Source organism: Camelus bactrianus, chromosome 8, assembly GCF_048773025.1.
Source record: "Camelus bactrianus isolate YW-2024 breed Bactrian camel chromosome 8, ASM4877302v1, whole genome shotgun sequence".
NCBI classification, from domain to species: Eukaryota; Metazoa; Chordata; class Mammalia; order Artiodactyla; family Camelidae; genus Camelus; species Camelus bactrianus.
The window spans coordinates 15,712,968-15,738,601 of record NC_133546.1 but is presented as its reverse complement, the minus strand read 5'-3'; the positions used below and the strand labels follow the sequence as shown (position 1 = coordinate 15,738,601).

At 40.2% G+C, this 25,634-nt stretch overlaps 1 protein-coding gene across 4 annotated transcripts in view; it reads left to right on the top strand.

Annotated features, from left to right (window-relative positions):
- The window catches only part of SASH1 (SAM and SH3 domain containing 1), a 284,627-nt gene that overhangs the window by 165,358 nt on the left and 93,635 nt on the right, over window positions 1-25,634 (top strand). The window lies entirely within an intron of this gene.

The following is a 25,634-nucleotide window of genomic DNA, read 5'->3' as shown; positions in this document are numbered from 1 at the left end:
GGCCAGGGTCAGGACTCTGCGGTCTGAAGTCAGGTACGAGGCTGCCTTCTGAGTAAGTGGACAAGAGCTTGTACAGTTGCCCCGTTTCTCCTGTGCCATAAGTTAGACCAACACAAGAAAACAGCTAAGGTTTGGATGAATTTAATAGGGCTAGACTTATAAGGGCACTTAGAATGATAATGCCGACTCTAGTAATAACCAAGATTATATATACATATATAGTAGGTATCTTCTTTTAACTAAACACACAGCTGATTGTGTTTTTTGTAAAACATTTATTGTGTGCAATGTGAAAGCACACAGGACGCATTATGTCTCTTCAGAACACTCCCATAGGGCTTTTTAAAATGAGTTTTTTTATTGAGGTAAAATTCACGTACCATAAAATCATCTTTCAAGTGTGTAGTTGCCTGGTTTTAGTATATTCACAAGGTTGTGCAATCTTCACCAGTCCATTGCAGAATCCCATAGTACTTTGCATTCTGTTTTTCACCATTCTGTAGTGAGTGTGTAATAAGGACATTCTTCATACTGTATTTCCATGGCTAGAAGAGTTCCCAGCATGTCGTAGCTGATCAATACAGAGTTGTGGGATGCATGGAGAACAATAACTGGGCGTTTGGGGGACCTTTGGGTTCCTTTCCTCAAAACGTGGGGCTTTCTTAATATTCTTATAGTTTTTAAAATGAGCATGAATAAGAAACTTTCTTTAAAGCAAGAAAGATTTAGAAAGTATAATCCTGGGGGGGGGGGAACTACCTTTATTACAGAATGAATCTGCTGGCTAATAAAAACATAAAATGTGTTTTCAAAAAGGTTCAAACTTCTAATTAGAGTAGATGCTCCCAATGAAAATATATTTGATAATAAAAAAATCACTTTCATGCTTGAAAGTTTGCTTATATAGACCTGTTTTTAAATATGGTTCTAAGGGATGGGGTTACTGTCTTAAAATGGGTATCCAAATGTAACAATCCAGGATCCAATGAGGATGATTGTCATAAAAACTGGAGTAGAAAAGTGCATTTGGTACACCCCCATTCCCCACCCCCAACCCCATCTTTTCCAAACTGACCCTTTCTCCCCCACTGTGTGTAGTACCCTGTTGAATTTTCTGTTCCATCTGAAGGTGAACTTTCCAAGGCAGCAGCTTGCTCTCCATCCTTCCTTCCTTCCTTCCTTCCTTCCTTCCTTCCTTCCTTCCTTCCTTCCTCCCTTCCTTCCTCCCTTCCTCCCTTCCTTCCTTCTCTCTTTTTTCTTCAGTTTAACTCAAGTGAGCCTATTTGTACGTCACATGCAGCTGCAGAATAGCAGAGAGGGAAGGAGTAATAAGGCAGGTGTTGGAAGCTTGGGTGAGGACCCAAGGAAGAATCAGTATTAGCTCTTCGTGGACTAGGAAGAGGTGGTTGTTGCTGCCCAGAGAGCAGCTGGACTAAAATCCCCAGATTACAGACCTTCCTGCCAACCAGTGAGCAGATGCTCCAGTGAGGGGCCTCTCCTCCCCGGCCCCTTTCCTCTTTGCACTGCGCACCCTGACTGTGGGGGTGCGGAGGCCCCTCTCATAGGCCTTGCCTGTCCCAACAGCCCTGGCTTCCTAGTTCTCACCTCTGCCTGGGGTCACCCTGGGTGCGTCTGGGGGTGTTTATGTGAGTGTGCAAGTATGGTTGGGTGTATATGTGTATAAGAGAGAAAGAATGAATATCAACAAATACTGGTGGCCGTGATTGTAGAAAATACCGAGAAGGATGAGTAGGGATGAAGAAGATCCGAGAAGACACACCTTCTGCCCACAGCTTTTCATCCCCCAACCCTCTTTTGCTAGTAGTTGGTTCAGCAGCACAGAGAGCAGGAGATTCTGCCCCAGTCCCTGCCTTCTTCTACTCCAGAGCTGGCTTGCATCAGGGCTGAGAATGCAAGATGTCAAGGAGCTCTCCTGCCCACGTGTTCCTCAGCAGTTCCACCCCTCCCTCACTCACCTCCTTCCGTCTTCATTCCATCCTTTCACCACCTGGTCCTCTGTCCACCTGGAGCCCATGCTCACTCCTGGGCCTTCACTGCCCAGGGGACAATGGCCACTAGTGACACCTCGTGGCTGATGGGAGTGAAATCTGTTTCTGAACTGCAAGAGATAAAAAAGAAGTTATAAATAAACGCAGTTGGTATATGATATTTTAATTTGTTGTGTTATGTATATTACTGTTTGTATACTGATTCCTAAATTCAGTGCTCAAGCTTATCCATCAGTATCCAGCCGAGAGGCAGCCAACAGGTATAGGACGTTCTAGGATGACTTATGGGTGATGTGTGGCACATAAACACTAAGAGGTTGGGTGCAGGAATCCAGGGAGTCCAGGAAGGACTGGGCCCTAGGGGACTGGACAGAGGGCAGAAAGGAGCAAGGAGAATCTGGAGCCAGGGGGACAAGCCTAGGAAGGCATTGTTCATTGCAAGGGTGGCAGTTAGGAGGGTTGAGCTTGTTTTAGTTTGGTTTAGCCTTTTTTTTAAGTTTAAAAAATTAGTTTTTTAAAGATTGTTGTAAAATGTGCATAACATAAAATTTGCCATCCTGACCCTTTTTAAGTATACATTTCAGTGGTGTTAAATATATTCTCATTGTGCTGTCATCGCCACCATCCATCCGTCCGCAGGACTCTTTTCATCTTGCAGAAGGGAAGCCCTGTGCCTACTAAACAGTAACTCCCAGTTCCCTGCACCCCCCCACCCCCACACTCCTGGCAACCATTCTACTTTCTGTCTCTGAATTTTAGCCTTTCTAAGTACCTCATATAAGTGGAATTATATAATATTTGTTCTTTTGGCATTGGCTTATTTCACTTAGTATAATGTCTCCTCAAGGTTTTTCCATGTAGCAGCATATGTCAGAATTTCCTTCCTTTTTAAGACCAAATAATATTGCATTGTACCACATTTGGTTTATCAATTCATCCATCAATAGATGGTTGAATTACTTCCACCATTTGGCTATTGAGAATAATGCTGCTATGAACATGAGTATACAATTATCTCTTTGAGTCTCTGCTTTCAATTCTTTGGGAATACATATACCCTGAAACATATGGTAATTTTATTTTTAAGTTTTTGAGGAACCTCCATACTGTTTTCCAGGGCAGTTGCATCTGTTTACATTCTCACCAGCAGTGCACAAAGTTTCCAATTTCTCCACATCGTTGCCAATGCTTGTTCTGTTCTTTTCTTTCCTTTCCTTTTTTTTTTTTTTTAAAGAATAGCCATTCTAATGGATGTGAAGTGATACCTTATTGTGGTTTTGACTTGCATTCCCTAATGATTAGTGATGTTGAGAATCTTTTCATATACTTTTTGGCCATCTGTATATTTTAAGAGAAATGTCTATTCAAGTTTTTAGTTTCCATCTTAAAATTGGGTTCCTGTTGTTGTGTTGTAAGAGTTCTTTATATATTCTGGATATTAATCCCTTATCAAATAAATACGATTTGCAAATTTTTTTCCCTATTCCTTCGGGTACCTTTTTACTCTGTTAATAGTGTCCTTTGAAAAGTTTTATAATTTTGATTAAGTTCCATTTATGTAATTTTTATTTTGTTGCTTATGCTTTTGGTGTCATATCCAAGAAATCATTGCCAAAGACAATGTTATGAGACTTTTCCCCAATGTTTTCTTCTAAGAGTTTTACTAGTTTTAGCTCTTACATTTAGGTCTTTGACCCATTTTGAGTTATTTATTGTATGAAGTGTAAAGTACTCCCTTGGCTTTTATTGTCATGCAGTATATGCATTATTGCATAATTTGAAGAGATTTGCTATAAAGAAAAATAGTCCCTGTCTCCCTTCCACCCCATTTCTTGCCTCTAGACTATCATTTACCCACTACATTTGTCACTGCATCCTGCTCTAATGCCACCTCCTCTGCAGGCTCTTTAGTGGTTCCCTAAGGGAAGGAATACTTCTCATAAGATGTCTCTTCTTTCCTAGCTATTATTCATGTATTTGTGTCATCCCATCTACCAGATTATAAGCACCAATATAATATGGCTGGCTTTAATTACATCCCAGTATCCTTCAGAGCATTTGCCACAGTAGCTGGTGCCTCATGGTGAGTTACTTGTACCTTGCAGAGGCTAATGATTACTAACTGTATATCCAACTATTAAGCGTTATAAGATGATAGTATTGCGTGAATAGCAATGTTGAATTTAAACATTCTCCTGTTTTAATTTTTTGAATGAATAATGAAGTTCAGTTTTGTTTTCTTTAAAATGTCATAATAGACTATGAAAATTGCCATCAATGTTATAAGAGAATTAGAGAAGAGTAAGACAATAAGAAGGGAAGGATTTTTATACCCACATCACCTTGAGGCTAGATAAGAAATTTCATACATAAGTGGCTTCAAGATTGTCCTTAAAAACTACAAATCTAAATTTAAACCCAAACAACAGAGGAAGTAGATTCCCTGTGCTTCTACGAAAGTGGACCTGCTGTAGGCATTCATGGGGCACATATCAAATGACTAAGTCTGGTCCCTTTAAGAGTCACTTTCACCACAGACCAAAATGAAACATTCCGACTTCCCTGCTCAGAAGTTGCCTGTGGAAAACCTCCTGGTGCGTCAGGTAGAGGTTGTGAACGCACCTCTGGTAGAGTAACAGTGAGTTTAGGGAGTGTTTTGTAGAGCGAGCCCAATGAGTACTCATGGCTAAAATACTGAGGTGAGTGTGTTTTTGTTGAAAAAGAAAGACAATGCTGCAGAAAGCAGTGCCCATGGTTATATTTTTAATGTTGCATGTTCAAATCACAAAGGAAATTCCTTATACTCTGGAATAGTTATTGGGTTTTTTTTTGTTTTGTTTTTGTTTTTGTTTTTTAATCTCAAAGTTCTTAAAATTCTCAGTCGATTCTCTTGACAAAAGGCATACCTTCCTGTAAACCAATGAACCATATTCCCACCATTACATGTTCTCTCTAGGACAATCTAAATTATGAGTTGCACAAAAATTCACATTCCATAGTAAATGGGAGTCTCATAAGGTAATAATAAACAACCATATCTCATTAGAGGTAGTAGGTGTTCCAAGATGGGCTAGCTGTGAGAAGGACCTTGTTATAAACTAATAATAACACTCTGTAATGTCACAAGCTACCCAGTAATATAATAAAGCCTTGTCCATATTATCTGTGACACAGACATAAAAATTGCCTTCCAGGCCTGTATTTTTATTTAAGCAATTTCATGAAATTTATATTTATATGATTAAATATAATAATCATGTGATCCAGTCAGTCACTATGTATTGATTGAACCCTTTACTACATGTCCTGGGATCTCGGAGAAATTCAATATAAAAATTTTTTCCCATTATACAAACACATATAAACTAGGAATGGACAAAGTTTTATGTAATTCAGCATTATGTAATTACATTCAGTCAACATGTATGGAGTCTTCACCATGTGCAAGGCTGTATATAAAACTATGACATTAGAAAAATATCATTTGGGTTTTTTAGTAATTTTCTGTGTAAAATTTGATGAAATTAATATGAAGCATTAAACCCCCTTAAAATTCCCAGTTGTTTGAAAATATATTCTCAGAGACCATAATGGGAATATTTGCCATAGCTTCTGGGCAGGCTACACTCTGGATGGATTTTCAACTAGTTTTTCAAATCCTTAATCTCCATTTTGGTAAAATTCATGTTATGTAACCTTCACAGCCTGAAGCTAGACTTTGAACCCTGATACTTAGGACTCGTCATAACTTGTAGTCGTGGTGTTAAAGTAATACGTATGTGTATGACGTATCATATTTCAGGATGTTTAAGAGGGTTACAGTTTCGTAAGTAAGAGGGATTGTTTTGGCTCGATTTTGATTTAAGGACTGAGAAAATCAGAGTTCACTTAAGAAATGATTAAGAAGTACTAAGTGTTTGCTTTTCATGTAAATTTCAACTTGTACCTCACTCTGTCTTGGTAACAGTAGTCGGTATCTGCTTAGCTCCTGGCACTTGGAGATAAAGATTCTTTAACAGGCTACAGTTACCCCTAAAGAATCCATGCATTGAAGAGAAAAAAAAAAAGTTGTTTAAAAAATGATATAGTGATTCAATAGAGTATTTGTTGTTTGGATTTTAAACTTACGATGTGTGCCGTAGTCACTTCAGTTTGTAACAAGTCCCCAGAGTTAGAACACTATATCATGAAGTATATAGGAACGGAGTCACAGGAAAATCATTATTGTCAGAAAAAAGAAAGAGGTATTTCTTAAAGAAAGCAACTCAGTGATTCTGAATAACACCAGGGTTTTGATAATGGGACTCTGTAGGGAAGTGTTTACCATTTAAAAAACCATGTGAACCTGGTTTGTGTATTGATTTCTTACCAAATGCAAGAAACTTAAATACAATTTTAGTAGGTTGAGCTACTTTAGTATTCAGTTAGTTTTGATTCATGGTTGGATGTTCAAGGGAGCTCAGTGCAGTTCAGTTTCCGTTAAGTCAGTGAGATGAAGTAATTTGTAGAGTAGGTTGTACCCATATCCTGGAAGCCTTGGGTGCCAGTTTAATAATCTGACAGTGTTTGATTGTTAAAAGGGACATGTGAACATTTTTGACTAGAAGAATGACACGAGCATTATACTCCCAGGAGGTGTGATTTATCAGTAGTGGACTCAGCTGTCCCGATGAAAGGGCTGGAAGTCTAAGCAAAGCTACCAGGTGTAGAAATGGACTTGAGGCAAGAAACATTTTGCTGGAGGAACTTAGAACTTAACTGAGTCTGTGGAAGGGACACTGAAGATGCGGGGAGGCTGGTGTGGCTTCTTTACAGGTGAGAGAGACAAGGAGGCTGGGTGTGGAGATCAGGAGCTCGCTTTCTAACTTGTGGGGGTGGAGGTCCCTCCTTTCAGACATTCTCGTGGAGCTGTCCAGCCATGGACTTGAGAACGGGGGCCTCCAATTTAGAGGGGCAGCTGGAGTGAGAGGGATACATTCTGAGACTTATTCCTCGTCGTCTTCTTGACACCTAACTTGATGTGTGGCCTTAGATGAGTGGGTCTGTGGGAGGTGGATGGAGGCAGTGGGCATAGAAAATTCATTCAAGAAGTGTGATCTTTGGTGCTGAAGGAATGAATGCAATGAGTAGAGTTAACCCCCCCATTCTCCCTTCCTGCATTCCTTCCTCCCTCTTTTCCTTTCTTCTCCTTCCCCTCCCCTCACCTCCATTTTTCTTTCTGCGGGGAGAATTGAACATGTTTGTGTGCCAAAAACAGACGAATAATGATGAAGAAGAAAAAAATTAAAGGAAGACTAAATATATGGGGAATTGTTCCTCCTTTTTATGAAGTCTGTAAAAACCGAAGAAGTGTGACGACCTTCCCTTTTTGGAGAATGAAAAATATTTAAAGCGTGGGTGGCTTTCAGATCCTACTTTTGCCAGGGGCACATCATTAACATTTACAGCAAGCAAGAGTCATCCCAAAGGTTTTTTACTTTTGTCTGTATAATATTTGCTAAAAAGAAAGGTAATTACTTCAAGAAATCGAGGAAGCACCCAAATAATTAGGTTTGAGCCCCAAACATGCTAAGTATTAGGTCATAAGGCACAGTCAGAAAGCAGATAGCAGAAGGAATTTCTAGAGTGTTCCTGAATGTACAGTTGACCCTCGGACAACAGGGTTTTGATCTGCAAGGGTCTATTTATATGCAGAGTTTTTTCTATGGTAAATACAGTAGCACTGCGTTATCCATGGTTAGTTGAATCTTTGGATGTGGGGGAACCTCTCACATTCGGAGGGCCGACTATAAATTATATGTGGATTAACCCCCGCAGCGTTCAGTGGTCAGCTGTATGCCCATGTGGACATTTTGTTGGTTGCATGGTTTTAGTAGGTAACTGACTGCAGCAGACTCTCAGGCAATAGAGCAGAGTGGTTCAGGTACATTTAGGAGGCAGGCAGAGGGGAGAGGAAATCCTGGCTTTTCCACTTACCAGCCATATGACTGGGAGCAAATTACTTAATCTCTCCGAGCCTCAGTTTCTCCTTCTGTAAAAAAGAGAGAGATATAATCTCTACTGTTGAAGGCGGCAGTGAGAAACAGGGAATTCTTTTCTTTTAATTTACTCAACATTTATTCAGCACCTATTATATCCCAGGCACTGGGGCTGCAAAAATGAGGGAAACAGGCGAAGTGTCTGCCCTTATAACATGCTTGCTACATTCTGCAGAGCCCAGAAAGGATGAATATGTTTCTCAAGAGGTAATGCTTATGAAGTGCCAGGCACAATGCCTGGCTGTGCTTACTATGAACCAACATCACTGACATCAGAGAGAGCAGAATGCTTGCTTGCTTGCTTGCTTGCTTGCCTGCCTGCCTGCCTGCCTGCCTGCCTGCCTGCCTGCTTGCTTGCTTGCTTGCTTTCTTTCTTTCTTTCTTTCTTTCTTTCTTTCTTTCTTTCTTTCTTTCTTTCTTTCTTTCTTTGATGACGAATGGGTAGGGCTTCCATTGGCCGTTTAGTAATTGGTGCTGAATATTTTTAATTCGGGGAAGGAAATCACTTAGTCCCGTTGGTGCACGCATGTCCACTGAATTATTTATGTGTTGATATTGGTCGATGAGAATCGTTTCTATGCCTAGGAAATTCTGGTCACTCTAGAGGGCCTGGGTACTGATGTTCATGGACTCTGCTTCTTCCACCTGTTAAATACTAAGCACCAGCAAAGAATATCACTTCTCTGACCTTTGATAGCTTTGACCCAGGCTTTTCTCTAAAAGGCCCCCTTATTATGTCACTCACACATTTGGGGGAGAAAACAAGATTGATAAAAAACAATACTTGAAGAAAAGTATTCATTTTGTAGGAAATGTACCTACAGGTGATTTTCTTTCAAAAAATCAAAGGAAGACCGCTGTTCAGGTTTGACTGTCACTTCAAGAACTTAAAAATTGGTACCAGTCACCTAAGAGCCGGCAGGACATAGGTCACTGTAGAGCCATCACGATGGTCAGTTAATTATAGGAGAGAAAGCCCAGGTGGGAAGGAGGCAAGCTCCAGTGGCTGTCGCAGGAGGAATACAACTATTTGGGGGAACTACCCACAAACCTCTTAGCCAAAGGCATTACGTTCAACTTACCCACTTAATCATAGGATTCCCTTTGGCAGAAGGAGGCATTCATAAAGAGGGAATGAGATGTCCTACCCTCATTCATTAAAAACAGACTTCCTAGTTTTTCAGAAGCCAGAAAAGCTTTTTGTAATTGCAGCCTGGAGAGGTAGAGGCGATCCCACACATAAACCTACAACCATCAAGGCACTTGGCTTAACTGACCAAGCGAGTCTGGCCAGGACCTCAGAGACTCTGGCCTTGGTGTTTACAGGTTTCAGTGCATCCCAGAAGGCACTTCGGTGCTGTGACTCACTCTCCTACCTGGAAATGACATCTGCACAGACAAGGTTCAATAGGTTCCCTTTTCCCTCCCCTGGAATTGCTTGTTTTCAAAGGACTAGATGAAACAGAGCAAGCTCTTCGAGGCGTCTCTGAAAGTGAGACATTGCTTGTAAATAGTTTTTTCAGGTGTCCTTCATATCTTGTTCAATAATCCCCACCAACTGTATGCTCTTTTTGAGGTATTCTAATGAAAGAGTGGTAGGTTTACAACAGTCTGCAAAGAAAATAGTCTAGGTCCTGCTCAACTGGTAGATAGACTTTAAAAATAGCTCTTGAATTTTGCCATGTGGAATGCCATGTGTGAGCTCCCAGGACAACATGTGTGCTACACATCGCAAAACACTTCACAAGTGTTACCTAATTAAACTGCACACTCTCTGACAGGTGGCAGGCTCCTCAGTGTCTTGCAGGAGAAGGGAGCTACTGAGTGTACAGCACCCGTTCAAAACAGTGTCTTTGTATCTTGGGGTTGTGCTGCCGCAAAAGAGAATGAGTCTTTGCTGGATTACAATTGAAATAGTTAGGTAACCCAAGACCTTCCCTGGGACATGAATAATTATTACATGAGATTCATTACTACCCTTAGCAACTTCAGAGTTTTGCCAGATAAAGCCAGTGCTTGATGGCAGGATCAGAAACGTGTTGCGTACAAAGACCAGTATGGGGTACAGCCCCACCCACTGGGGCGGCTTCATGGCAAGGATCTAGCAGAGGGCTCAGGTCTCCAGTAGGGAGATCACGTCTGGGCAGGCAGCAGGTGATGGGGTCCTCAGGACAGAGGAGTCAGGTAGGGGCAGCACTAGGAATCTGAGAGCAGCTCCTAATGGATGTCTGTCCATCGTTAAGTCTGTGAGCAGGTGGAAGGGACTCCGTCACCAGGCCGACCAAGGATGGGGCAGAACCCTTGTCCTGGGAGACCAGCAAGGTTATTGTGCAGTTATCAGAACAAAGCCTTGGAAGGAAGAGAACAACAAAACATAACACTTGGGTACAGGCTAAGAAGCAGGGGCAGAGGACAGGGATTCAGGAAGCTAAAGATAGCGTGGCTGTCAGCACTGGAGCACCGACCTGAGGGCCGGGAGATGTAAGCTAGCAATTCAGAGGGTGCATCCTGCAATCAAATAGACTTAGCGTAAGATCTATAGCACGTGCCTCAGTCTCCTAGTTGGCAAAATGGAAATAGTAAAATTTGTTACCTTACAAGATTTTTGAGAAGATTAAATGAAATATATAAAGTGCCTAGAATGGTATGTGGCGCTAAGTAAGCAGTTGATAGACATTGGCAACGATGGCAGTGAAGTGAAGAAGGTGATAGTGATGGTGACAATGGTGATGATGGTCATCATGTTGATGATGATGAACCAGAAAGTACTGCAGAAGTACCTGCTCCTCAAGACAGAACTGGCCCCAGGACACGTATGCAATTTATAGGCGGAGATCCCGTGATTGCCAGCAGGTGGGGAAGTGGGTTGCAGTGTGAGAACTAGCCTGGATGAGCACTTGAAATTGCTTGGTGTTCAGGAGGTACATTGATAGGTAACCCTGAGGAGTTTGCTGCTGCTCTTTCTGTAGTTACTTGGTAACACCTTGGTGTGGATAAACTGAATCGATCCATCAGTTCAACTTTTTAAATGGATACCACTTGGGTATAATTATTTAAGAGAGGATTTTCATGAAAATAATGATTTGCTTTTATGTATCTCCAAATGACTCGGTTCAGTTTTTCCCCTGGTTGCCTGCTCAGGATAAGCAGGGACAAATGGCATTCTGTGTCAGCCCTGACGTGTGCTAGGAGATAAGACAGCTTAACAAGGTTTCTGTCCTTCCTTAAACATGTTTCTGTCATTGTTTTGCCTTTATTTCTCAACATACTGTTTCATACTTTGTGGATCAAATTATTCAATGTCAGTACCCAGGGATTAAAAACATAAGAGAAGTTTTAATTCAGTTGATAAAATGTTTATTGGTTTCCTACTAAGGTAAGGCACTAGGCTTTCTGTGCCATGGTCCTTCTACTTCCTGTCCTCTTCTACTGTTCATTCATTTATTCATCCAATAGATATTTATCATTTAGATACTTAATCTCTATTAGGCACTTTACTAGGTCTTGAGATGTTAATGATGAGCAGCCTCTACCCGAAAAGCTTCCGTGAAATCCTCGTAAACGAGTATAGACAATTGCAGTGTCGTGTGGTTAAGTGCTCTGATGGGAGCCCCTGACAGTCTTAGGGGATCAGGGAAGGCCTGTGGAGAGGGCCACGTCTTTAATTTTCCTAAAGGTCTGTCCAAAATATCCATTAACTTCCAGACTCCAGATCATGACCTTAAAGGCCTGAGACAGTTTTGATGCAGCCAGTCTTCTCCCCAACATTGAATCTTGCCTGGCGGTTACACCCGCAACCCCATATTCCTTTCCATCTCCTACATTTTTGGTAAAATTTGAGGTGGGTACTTGTTCTCCTGTGGCTACTTTATGGCAAAGAATGGAAGAATCTTCCATTTTCAAAGATCATTTTCTCTTTAGTGAGATTAGCATTTTCATGAGTTGTTAAGGTCCTGGGTCTGGTGATTAAAACTTGGAATAATAGTTAAAGAGACTCTTCATAGCAACTTTCAAAATGTATATATCTGACACTTAAAATTTTTACTAGGATGCTCTCTGTTTCTCCTGGCTTTAGGTTTTGTGGCAAAGGTGAGTACTCTGATTCTTAGGTTCCCTTCATGTTGAGTTTTATGGAATTAATGAAAAATGCAAGTGTTAGTGTTTTGAGTTTGCATACCTTGGCTTGATAAGAAAAGCATGAGTGATTTGGAGGTGATACTGTATCACTACTGGGATTACTTCTTTTTTTTTTTTCCTTTAGGCAGACCTGACGATACCATGCAAGACTCTGTTCCCTTGATTCTTCATGAAGCAATCATATCTCTAGGTTCATTTCAGCCTTTGGAGGGACAAGTCATATTCAGGGACACAGCCAGGTCTCCTATCCAGTTTCCCAGTCACATTGGTCATTGTGTTTCCACTCCCTGCTTTTATCTGCTCTGCTACAGATACTCGGAAAAGGGCTGTCCATCTGTTTTGTGCCCTTGGAGATCACGTCCGAATGTGTTTCCTGTTTGTACTCTTTTGAGGCTTTGTTTGTTTTCTTTCCTTAGAAAAAATTGCTGTCTGCAAGGGGGAGATTGGCTTACTGTTTGTACACATGCAGATTTTCTGGGCATGTAATATGCATAATCTTACACGAAATAACCGTTTTCTAATTAACATCTCAGTGTTATTTAGGTGATTGAGGCTAGTTAAGAAACGAAAAGAAAATACTTCTGACGCTTTCTTTCTGTGCTATAGGAAAGGAGAATTTGACAGGGCAGGTTAAGAGAAGGGGAAGGTAAAGCAAATTTTCTGTGAGGAAAATTCCAAATTATTGATGTTTCAGAATCTTTAATATTATAATGCGATTTTTAAAAGTAAGGTACTATGAAGTGTGTGTTGGTGTGCTGAATAATGTATCTTTAAATGACAAATGTTCCACAATGATCTATTTGTAGAAAAAAAATCAGTCATCATGTGAGATTTAAAAAAATTAACATACATCTTTGATGCCTTTGGATATCCTAAGTCTCAGTTACGTTACGGAATCTTGACAGTGCGCTATGTGTATATGTAAATTTTGAAACAAATCTGACTCTAGGTCTATAGAAGGAATAACATTAGGAAAAATACACTTTAAATAGAAACATTTTTGTTTTGCTTTCTGGTTGTACAAGTAGTACATATACATTATAAAAAAATAAGAAAATATGGAAAATCCTAAAAAACAAAATAATTATGCTTAAGCCTCTAACCCCTGCCTCCACCTCAAATTTAATTTTTTTGAATTTTTTTTTTAATAGACTTAAAGTCAGTTTACAGTGTTGTGTGAGTTTCTGGTGTACAGCACAATTCTTCAGTCATACATGAATATACATACATTCATTTTCATATTCTTTTCCACTGTGAGCTACTACAAGATATTGAATGTATTTCCCTGTGCTATACAGTATGAACTTGTTTATCTATTTTACATGTACCTGTCAGTATCTGCAAATCTCAAACTCTCAGTTTATCCCTACCCTCCCCCACCCACCCCAGCAACCATGAGTCTGTATTCTATGTCTGTGTCCACTTCATATTTAATCATATGTTGGCTTATTTTCTCCCAGGCTATTGTCTGTACATATATGTTTGTTCAGCATATAGTTTAGTACTTACTAAGTGCCAGACACTGCTGGGTTCTGGGGATACACAGGTGAACAAAACATACAGAATTTCCTGCCCCAGTGGGATTTACACTCTGTCTATGTCTCCGTATATACCCAAATGCACATTAGGATCCAGCTGTGCGTCCAGTGTGCTTGCTTATGTTCCTTAACCTTTAAGGAGCACTTTCCCCTTATTAAATACTCTTCAGTGTTGGGATTTTTAATGATTATATACTTTTTTATCTTGTGAATGTACCATAATTTATTCAATTTAAGCTATTTAGGTGTTTTGTTCTTACTAAAAAAAAAAGGTGTCTTTTGTTATTTAGATGTTTTGTTATTTAGGTTATTTATTGTTATTTAGGTACTTTTTGTTATTATAAAAATAAATAACCATGAATATCTTCAAATGCACATCCTCACCTTCATCATTTATTATTAACCTTAGGGTAGATTATTAGATATGGGTTTAGCAGGTTGAAAAATAGGAACATTTTAAAGACTCCTCATACATTATTAAATTACCATATGGAAATATTATACAGTTTGCATTCCCATTAGCAGCATGACTATTTCTAAGAATACACATTTTTATATCTTTATTTCTGTGACTCATCTCTTAAACTCATTTGCCCATTTTTCTATCTACAGTAGGGTTTTTCTTATTTATTTATCAGCACTCTTTATATATTGAGCCATTTAGTCCATTATCATGTATGTAGCAAAATTTCCCCTAGGTGGAGAATATACGTTTTTCCCAACTTTCCTACCAACCAAATCAGGAGAAGGGAAATGAGGAGGAGGCCCCTCTCTTGGTGTGGATGAGAAGTTGTATTTTAAACCAGAATCTCTCTCCATAGCCACAGCAGCTATGGCTCAGTTGCTGTGATTGTAGAACCTGCAAGAAGTAATGCCCAAGAAATACAGTAGTTCTCCAGACAGGGCTGCGTTAGTGCCTAAGCTGGCAGAGCCATGCAGGTACGGGGAAGCATGTGGGCAGGAGGCGTAACTTCAGGAATGAGTAAATGGTACTCCTTCTTGCCCCTCCCACTACATAGTAATCATGGTACATGTGAATTTAATTGGTTTCCAAAAAATAAGTGCCATCTCTATGTACCTCGGAGTACATATAGATATATTTCAGGCTTGTAGAAGGAAAAAGTCAGGCCTTGTGGTTGTGGATGAATGAGCAATGAATGAGATTCTGACAAACAGCTGCTGTTCTGAACAAGGGGATAGATTTATGCTTAAACCAGAGTAAACTATGCAACCAGGTAATAATTTTGAGCAATGGAGTACGTTTGCTACGGTAACTGTTCAAGAAACAGATAAATCACAGTAATTTCAACATGGCACTTTAGCCATTCAGTAAATGGGTATTTTAGATTTCATTTGCTTCTGAACTAAGTTCAATAATTTATAGAGTGAGTCATTCAAAGATTAATGCTCAGAAAGGAAGAAAATCACTGTACAAGAAGAGAAACATATCATTTTATGTACATTACATTGGGGCTTCGTCTGCCTGTGTTTCCAATATAAACCTGAGTTTCAAGCTTCTATAATTATAGCAGTAAGAAGTATGCCCTGGGCTAAAATTTGACAGTTGTCTTGACTTTCTAAGATTCCAATTTTTATTTTATTCTTTCTTAAATACTATGACATCTACCCATGTGTTTTAAAACGTTTTATATGATTACTATTAATTCAAAAGTCATTTCTTTCAGAAGTAAAAGTTTGTGGCTGATGATTTCTGAATGCACTGGAATGTCATTGATTGTCATTGATAACGAGACTTTTTAAGATGGTTACAAAACTTTTAAGGATGGTTTGAAAATATGATTCAAAGAGTGAGAAAGAGGACAGTTAAATGTCACAATAACATTTGAATTTTATAGCCATGAAGACAACAATAATAATGCTTTAAATCACGACAAAATGTGAGCCAGTTTCTTAGAGGCTTTATTTAAATTTGGTATCTCCAGTTTGGTCAGGCTACATAACTTTGAAAAATTCATATTCAGACACCCAGTCTGCTTACTATTCAGTTCAGATGTTATTTATATGATAATATGGAAGCTTTGGGTTTTTTATATTCTCTGTTATATTCGTCTTACTTGACCGTGAGCTCCAGAGGTCAGTAACTATTCTTTATACCCAGTATTTCAGCTAAGTACAGAGTTGACACTTAGGAAATATTGGTTGAATAAATGACTACATGAGTGTTTATTCAGTTACAGGCTGTCACCAACTTCTGAAGATTATCTATTTTAAAATGTCACTGGGTTAGGACTTGTTCTTTTTCCTGTAAAAATATAATGTAAAAGGTTAATTATCCCACAAAGGCTTATTTAATTTCCAGCAATTACACTTTAGCACAATCACTGTAGTTGACAGAGGTCTGGATCAATTTCTGAAAGAGCCCCCATCCCAAGGAGTAGACAGTCCCATGGTCACACGGTCATGCTCAAATACTCCAGTTGTATAGATTCCACATGTTGTAAATAATTCGTTCTGTTGTTGGATACCTGGCTTTACCTGCCCCTCCTCCTTTTTTAAATGATGTTAAGCCCATCTCTTTCCTTCTACTTTAAAATCCTTAGTCTTGATCGTCCCCTTATAGAACACTGAAGACCAGGCTGGAGTTTAGCTGTGACTCAGGATACACTGATCCCTTCGATCTCTGGACCACTGAATCCCACACTGGAGACAGCTCTGAGCAGTCCTGTCTGGGGCAGCAGTTCTCAAAGTGTGGCTCCCCGGTCAGCAGCATGGGCCTTACCTGGGAACTTGGTAGAGATGCAGATTAGTGGGCTTTCCCCAGATGGACTAAATCTGGAATTCTGGGGAGGGGCCCAGCAATACTGTTCAATAAGCCCTCTAGGTGGACTGCAAGGTAGCAAGTGTGGAACCACTGTTCTAGGGTCTGCTGGAGCGTGGTCCCAAGGTAGGACCTTAATGTGAAATTTCTCTGGGCAGTGAGCTCAGAGGTGGTATGCACTTCATCAGCCAGCTGCGCGGCACTCTGCTGCCATACATCATGGTCCAGGGCCTTGGAGCTGTTGAAAGAGTTTGGTTCAAGGTTCAGGCATGTAGTCCAAGGTGCAGTGGTCAGACGTGGTAGCAGCACAAGGACCCTCTGGTCCAGTGAGGCTGAGCTAGCTTCAGGATGGATGTTGGATGCCCATTAGAATTTGGTCATTTTGTAATACCTAATATGAACAGTTTCAACTGGATTTCAAATGTTTCATTTTCATTAGAAGTTTCACTATGATGTTACTCAAAGTGCTATTAGATTGCTAAAGTATAAATTGCCATAAATATTTCAGTGGTTGTAGAAAAGGCCAAAACAATTTTGATCACTTAAGTTGTGTGAGTAGAAGTCCTTGTTAGTAATGACCAACCAGAGCAGTAAGAGCTCATGGTCAAAAGTTTTGGTGGCCTCGTATAGATTGTAGTCATTTCAAGCATATAACCTCACTTTTAAAGTTATTTTTAAGTAAGCTCAAAGTTTTTTCCTAAAAAATAAAAAAGATTTTATTTGGAAGTTTTATCCCAATTCAATATTTAATGTTCTCACCAATACTCTGATATAATCAGTGTATATTATTTAAACATGTTATTTATATGTATGTATTTTTAGTAGAGGTATAGGTATTGAACCGAGGACCTCGTGCATGCTAAGCGCGTGCTCTACCACTGAGCTATCACCACCCCCTCCCCCGAACATGTAATAAATGTTCTTCCACTCAACATCGCCCTCCCCAGTGTCCCTCGGCGTGCAGGGTCCTGTTACTGACTGTGCCACCATGGGAGCCGTACTAGGCAGCTCTCTGCCCTCTCTCCCTGGAAGCCTTTCCCATGTTTGTATTTTCTTTCCCTTCTCTGAGTCAACAGCCCCAGTTCCTCCAATTGATCTTGTTTATATGATTCCATTTCCAGACACCCTCCTAGTGAAGGTTCTCCTGGTTTTCATTATCCTCTGGAGAGTGTGGCAGCCAGAGCTGAGCACCACTGTCCGGAGATACTGTCTGCCTGGAGCTAGAACAGAAAGACTGTTGGGCCCGCAATCTAGATGTTAAATGCCAGTGATTCCCACACATGACTTTAGAAAACCCTGGAATGTAAGCTCCATGAAGGCAGTGACTGACTGTTTCACTGTCTTGTTCTTCTCGACTAGGACATTGTCTAGCATACGGTAGATGATCAAGAAATGTTTTTTAAGTTAAGAAATGATTAGATGAAAGGAAATGAAGAGACATGGAGGAAAATTAACAATAAGTGGGCCCTTTGAGTTACTTTCTCTCACTTTTATCTTATGTTAATCAGTCCCCATCAGCATCCAGAAAATCTCTTGGTGACTGTGGATCACTGCACATTGCTCTTACAACAGTGAGGTTGAATGGACCATTTAGAGTGGCTGGATGTTGTGGTGTCCACCACTGGGAAACGCAGGGGCCATGTGTTTGTTAGTGCCGATAAGCCAAGTCCTGCTAGTAAAATGAAGAATTGATTATACAGCTTTTTTAAAGGATGGTTAAAATGTCTTTATGACACTGTGCCTTTTAGTATTGACATTTGTGTGAAATGACACTCTTGGATGTTCTGTTCATAGTAAATAGTGCATTCTTTCACCATGACGCATTTTACTGAAGTCATCTGCCGTCCCGCCATGGTCTAGGTCTTATTCCTATCTCTCGACAAGATGCTTGTATGAGTACAGGCTATGTACTCAACACTGTTAAGTCTGTAGCCTAAAGGATCCAGTACATCATTTCCAAAGGCAGTGTAGAGATGTTAAAGAATCATACTACCTTGTTATTTGAAATGAGGCATGAGAGCACCATGCTTGACACCCTTAGATTCAAATTACCCCTGAATTTAACCAATTCGGCTAATGTTTACTGATGCCCCTTTGTTTTACCACAGCCATGTTTCACGATGGCAGAACTCACCCTGCTGTCTCCTCACACTCAGTTCTGCCCCATCCTGGGTACTCCCAGGACTCCTGCCAGGAGGTGGAGGAGTATGTCTTTCATGGATGTCCCTGTGAGAGGTCCCTCAGTTTCCATGGGAATCTGAGGCCCACCTCCAGCTTTGCTGAAGTTAAAGCACTTCCGGGACACATCAAGTTCTGCAGGGACACGGCTTGTGACGCTGGTCAGTGTGATACAGTGTCCTCTGTGCCAGAAGCCAGAGGAGAGATGCTCACTCACAGGCATAGTCCTGTATCTTGTGACTACCTTAAAAGATAACAGCATGGATAACATCAGTCTTTAACCGATCATGTTTCCTTTGTGTCAGACGTTAAGAAAGCTTAGTCCCAAATGTGTGGTCTGTTTCTAGTGTAGGATCTGAAGCCTGAATTTGCTGAACTAATCTAATTCCTGGACCAGTTTTGCTATGCAATCCTGATTCCAACCTGCCCTTCCTCCCCCCAACCTTTGTATCATTTACCTTAGTTTTTAAACTTTACTTTATCATGTAACATTGCACTAAATTTTGTAAGCCATCTAAAGTCATATTTTGGAACATAGGAGGTCTAATAAATAGGGAACAAATACTTGGAGAACATAGACTAATGCAGCACAAAGACTCAATTCCCAGAGCACTGATGGCCACTTTTGGTTTCTTTTTTATCAGTGCTTCTGGAAATTCACTAATCTGTTCATTACGGTTAGGTTTTAAGGTTGCACTTAGTGGGATAGCATTCAACTATGAAAAAAAGTTTTTTCTTTGGAATGTTTCTTCTTTGATGTGGTGAAATGAGAGTAGTTTTCTGTTCACTTTAACTGATTAGAAAAAATTTTGTATGCCAGGCCATGAGCTTATTTATGGGAGCCTGAAAATGGCTAACACTTCCTGTTTCATCTATGAAACAAGAACGGGACAAGGTGTGGGGCTGGACTTACCCTAGATTTTACCCAAAAAGTGATTAAGTACCACAACATATTCTTTTTAAGTTCTGATAGATTCAAGTTGTAGATCATTTTGAGATTATTTGCTGAATTGCTTTTACTTACCGATGTAACGCTGCAACTCAGAAGTAACCCTAAAGCATGAAAATACACGTCCCAGTCTGTGAGGCTGCAAACAGAAATTAATAGAAGAGTCAGAATTACTGGCAAAGTAATCCAATTGAAGCAAATCAAACCGATAGCCATCAAGCACTTCTCTTGTGGAGGGAAGCCTGTGTAAGACTTTAGAAAGTAACAAACACCAGGGGTGGGACCCTGTCTTGTTCAAGGCTGCCTCTTCAGCACCTGAATGGGGCCTGTGCATAAGAAGTGCATAACTGGTTGGAGTGTGAGAGTGTGTGTGTGTGTGTATGTCTGTCTGTTGTGGATACAATGAATTAAGAGGGCGTTTACAGTCTACTTGAGGGAGTAAGATATAAATAAGTGAGTGGAACACTCGGGCATAGTATTTAACGCACAGTTGGGCAGGGAAGGTTTAACGGGAGGTGGGTTTTGTAGTTGGACGTGAAGGATGACTAAAGTTGGGATGGATGTGAAGAAGCAGATATTCCAGGTAGTAGTGAGGAAAAGTGAAACACTGGGACAGCGTGCACTCAGCGGACAGTGGACCCAGCACCTGTTCTCCAAGAAGAGGGTTTGTGATCCAGCCAGTTGGTCAGAGGGCTCTCCTTCAGGAATGTGGACTTCATCTTGTCAGTATTGTGCTTCCACATTTTGGGAAGGATTTCCTCCCCTCCCCTCCCTCTCCTCTCCTCTCCTCTCCTCTCCTCTCCTCTCCTCTCCTCTCCTCTCCTCTCTCCTTTTCCCTTTTTCCTTTCCTTTTGCAGTGTTTATTGCAGGGCACCCAAGCAAGGGGTCCAGGACAGCTAATGCTCAAAAGCCCAAACTCTCAGCAGGGAGGGTAGAGCACATGCTTAGCATCCACAAGATCCTGGGTTCAATCCCCAGTACCTCCATCAAAATAAAAACAAACAAACAAACAAACAATCCCCCCTCCCCCCAACCCCTCCAAAAAAAAAAAAAAAAAAAAAAAGCCTGAACTCCCAGATGGGTTTCAAGAAAGCTCTTTTTCTGGGGAGGATTTTGGAAGAGAGAAATGACACAGCACAAAGTGATGTGCTTCTCAAACTGAAATGAGCATGCGGATCCTCTGGGGATCTTGGTAAAATGCAGATTTTGATTCATGAGGTCAGAGGTGGGCCTGAGCCTTCCCTTCTAACAAGCTTCCAGTTGATTCTAATGCCCATGACGCATGAACCACTCTGAATAGCGTGAACCTAGTCAAGAGGATGTTTTGGACAGGAGGACTGGAGTGGGCGTGGAGCTGCTTCATCATACGGTTTTAGAATCAAAAAGAACTTAAAGATAATCAAGTGGTCCATTTCTCTCTCATTGGCATTGGAAAAACCAAAGGTCTAAAGGTCTCTAGAACTAAAGTGGGAGCTGGACTTGGACTCGGCTCTCCCCGCCCACAGTCAGGACCGCCTGTTCACTTTACAGCAGTGGTCAGGGTCTGTGAGGGGAAGGACCACAAAGAAGCTGATGTTTGTGGAAATGGAGTGGGTTGGCTGGACACAGGAAACCTTGTGAAGGGAGAAGCAGTAGCTCCTAGTCGCTGATTTGATGGGAAATGAGAAGACTCCCAAGAAAACATTGAGGTTTAAACCCTGGTAAAATGAACCCGTGCCTCGTTGCTGGGCTGGAATGGATAGGGGGAGGGGTGGGGAGGATACTTTGCCAACGTGGGGAGCACCATAACGTCACAGTCTTCTTGTAAAGTGAGAGATGCCACATGCAATTTAAAATCGACCACCAGCAGCAACTTTCCCCAGCAGTTCAGAGCTCGGCTCCCTCCACTGATCAAACGTGTCAGTCACAGCCTGTGGCGTTTCACTTGTAGCTGAAAGTTGTCAGCGTGCACCCTTCTCTCTTTTTCCCTCCTCCTCCTTCCCATACCCAGGCTGGAGGAGGAGAACTTGGCGCTAAGCTGAGCTGGTGGGCGCCTAATGTTCTTCCTCCCTGCCTTTGGAACAGGAGACGGCTTTCTCCCTCCTGCTTTTCCAGCTGTAAAGTTCATCTGGCTTCCAGCACCGCCAGCAGGAAGGGAGGGAGAGGTGTAGATTTCACAAGAACGAGGAAACAGTTGGAGTTAGATGGAGCGCATGATCCCTGTCCTCCAGGCCCTCTTCTGCCCTGAGTGGGTTTTTGACGCTGGTGTGTCCACTAAGTGGGTTGTAGTGCTTTGAAGTGAAAACATAGTCATTTAGGGTCAGAGCCTTGGTTTTCTATTTGACCCATGCCCTACTGGTGTGACTGTAGGATGTGTGTGCGCGTGTGTGTGCCCAAACAGGTGAAAGCACACACACGTGTTCTTATGTTTTGGTTTTGGTTTTGGCAAACCACTGATTTCATCTTGAAACATTTCCTCTTTTTTTGCTTCTATGTTGGACATAATAAACATTAAGGGAATTATTGTCTCCAGAAATTGTCCAAGTTGGCAAGAAATGGATTTGAGGTTTTTACCCCCAGTAATTTTTTTGTCATCTGATTCCTTCCTTAGAAAAACTATATGGTACTATGGTTTAGTCTCTTTCAGTCAAAACAGGAAGATGAGTGGGGAGGATATAGCTCAAGTGGTAGAGCACATGCTTAGTATACAGAAGGTCCTGGGTTCAATCCCCAGTAGCTCCTCTAAAAATAAATAAGTAACCCCCCCAAAAAAAACCCCAGTAATATGAGATTATTTCTAAAATCATCATGGACCTTCACTAGTAAACATAAAATGCATGCATAGTGACACTAGTTATTAAAATTTTTTTTACTAGTTATTAAAATTTTATGACACTAGTATTGAAATTTTTAACACCTCAAGAAAGTATGTTAATATAGGGAATGACCTAATTTGAGAAATTAAGTTTTAATATTTCTTAAAAAGTTTTAATCTTAATTGTTGGGATACAACTAAATTATTATCAAATTTAATTTTTTTAAATGATTTTTATGTTTAAAAATATAAAAGTATTATATACTTGAAAAAAATACGTTAAAAATTCAGAAATATAGTGGCCTTTGCAGGATTAATCGCTGGTGTTTAGGGATCCTTTCAGATATTTTTTCATATACATGTAGATAATTTTAAAACATAGGATCCGGAGATGGTAGCTTTAAACATTTTTCAATATTTATAAATGACTTTATAGTCATTTATTTTTTTAATTTTAAAATCTTTTTTCCTTATTTCTTACTGTTTAAAACCCTCTTCTACAGCTTTTTAAAGAATTGAAGTGTAATTGACATCTCCTCTGCCACACGTCTCCCTCCCTCAGTGCTGCCAGCGCTTAAAGCCAGATGAACTTTACAGCTGGAAAAGTAGGAGGGGTGAACATCATATTAGTTTCAGGTGCACAATGTAATGATTTGATATTGTATATATTGCAGAATGATCACCCCAATAAGTCTGGTTTGGAGATTGTATTTTTTAAAGCTGATTTTTCATTATTAGAAAAAAAAATAAGGCAATGCAAGATTTTATGCTTATAAAAAACTGCAAAGAGAATGGAAGTGTAGGTAACAGTTGTTGACACTTGGTGGCTGTCCTCTCAGACCTTTTCCTGCTCATGCACACATACACAGTGATGGGCTGTATCGATATTTTGGTTCTCTGTTGGTACTTCATTAACTTAGGGAGGATTCCATTAGCATTTGTAATTCACCAACTCACTAAGAATTTGTAATGCTAATGGTATTTATCATTCTTAACTAAGGTATCCATTACGCTTCTTAATAAACAGTTTAACCCACAGGTCAAATTCCAACTATTCACTTTTAAAAAAATTATTTTCCATTTTAACTAAGTCATAATACCCTAACCTACAGATACAGGTTCAGGCTCACCCACCAGTGCTGGGTGGCTGTCTGGATGCCCATTCTGAACATGGGTCGAATTTTGGAGTTATTTCTCACAGTACTGCTTAGAATACTCTGTCCAGTGCAAAGTCAATGAACACGTCATACTCAAAAAGTACTAGAGGGAAAGCTTTATACTTGAGATATAGTAATGAGTCCTTCCCAACAGTCTCTTTGGTTGTGTCCAATTTGAAATGTGTTTCTTCATGTTCTTTTGCAACATTTAGATGGAATATCTTAATTTGTTACAGATGATTTTTTTCCTGCAGTGACCAAAGGAGGTCCTCCAGCGCTAAGAAAGAGTCTAATTCTTGGTGATTGAGTCATTTGTGCAAGGTTGAGCCTCAGTTAGGATGTAAGAAACCCTGATAACTAAACCTTTACATTAAAATTTGTGATGTTTTATAATATGATGCGTGGGATTTTCTTAAAAGTAAAATGGGGTGGAGTTGAAATTAATAATTTGCTCGGAAAAACATTATTTTGTGGCATGTTTGGAAAAAACCCCACTAGAAACATCACTGTACGTGATCTCCTGTTAAACATACCCTGTTCCTGATAAAACAGATGTTCTGCATGGAAACATTAACTAGGTCCATTATTTTAATGGGATAAATTTTAATACATTTTACATCAAAATGCATCCCTAACCAGTTTCCTAAAAAGTAGTTACAACACAGTCCAGTGTCTCTTATAAGTGATAAACTAACATGTAAAAGATGAATTGTTTAGAATATTACTTCCTGATCATCAAACATTTAATATGATTGTTAACAAGCATCAGCTTTGTATGCAAGAACCAGGTCCAGTTTGCATAATATACTACACATTGTGTTTATGATGTGGAGCGACAAGCAACACACTCAATAAATAAAGTTTGTTAGAAAAGTGCAGGTAACAGTGTACAGTAAAGCAGGTAATTTCCCGTTCATGGTCTATTACCTAGTGAGGTAGAGACTTGGAGTGTGAAGAAAAGTGAAGAACAGGATAGGAAGAGAGTCAAATCAGTTACTTTTTGTTGATGGTTATGAAGTTGAGTGTTAGAGGGACAATTTCAGCGAAGGTTTCAAAAGAATTAAGAGAGTTCCGCCATAATTTTGAGGCTTCCATACTAACTCCTGAACAGGAAGACTTAAGATGGAAAAATTGCAAACTATATCTTTGCTTACCTCTCGCTATTTTAGTTTATAAACTGCTCTATGTGATGATGCTAAGAGGTTAGGTTCCAGGGCATCCTGATTGGTCTCTAAGCACCAAGAACCTCTGAATTACATATCCCCTTGGTTGATTTCAGCTGAGTCTGACATCATACCAGTTGAGCTTGGAATGTAACTAAAACATTTCCATACACTGTTTTACAGAAATAGTGTATCAGATTTGGGACAGAGATATGTATTTGTTCATTATGAACAAAGGTGGTAATAAAAACCATAAGGATGTTAACCAGAGAGCAGTTCTTTGGGGCTTCACACCATGCTGATGTTTTTTCATAACAAATGAGGCCCTGGGACTGGGGGTGAGTGGGTTGCCAGTCCATTAAAACACCTTTCCCATGCAGTCTGCTTGTCCATAGGCATCCTGTTCTCGGATTTAGTCACCCCAGCATATTCATTTTAGCTTCTATGTTCGTATTGGGTTCCTGTTACCTATTTGCATTTACATGTTTGCTCTGAGTTACACTTACGTTACTGTTTCATTGCTCAGTTTTAAAATATTGGTCGGGTTGTACAATTGTGCAAGAGATGAAACAGGCAAACTGAAAAAAGTGAACAAGTAGATGCAGTGAGCATTCGTAGTCTGAGATGATCTGCCCCCATTCCCCGAATGTTAGCTGGGACCAACAAGCAGTCTTCACGTAGTGCATGTGTGGTTCTGAAGAATGTACCGGCCATTAAGAGCCCAATAGGATTATTGGAAAACTCGTAATTAATCTGATATTTCAAATATGTATAATGTTAGTGATATCACTCCTTCCTCTAAAACTGCCCATCGTTCTGCTTATGGGCCTAGGACCAGCCTGGACTTGGACCACACTTTGATGAGAACATCCACTTTAGCACCTATTTTGAT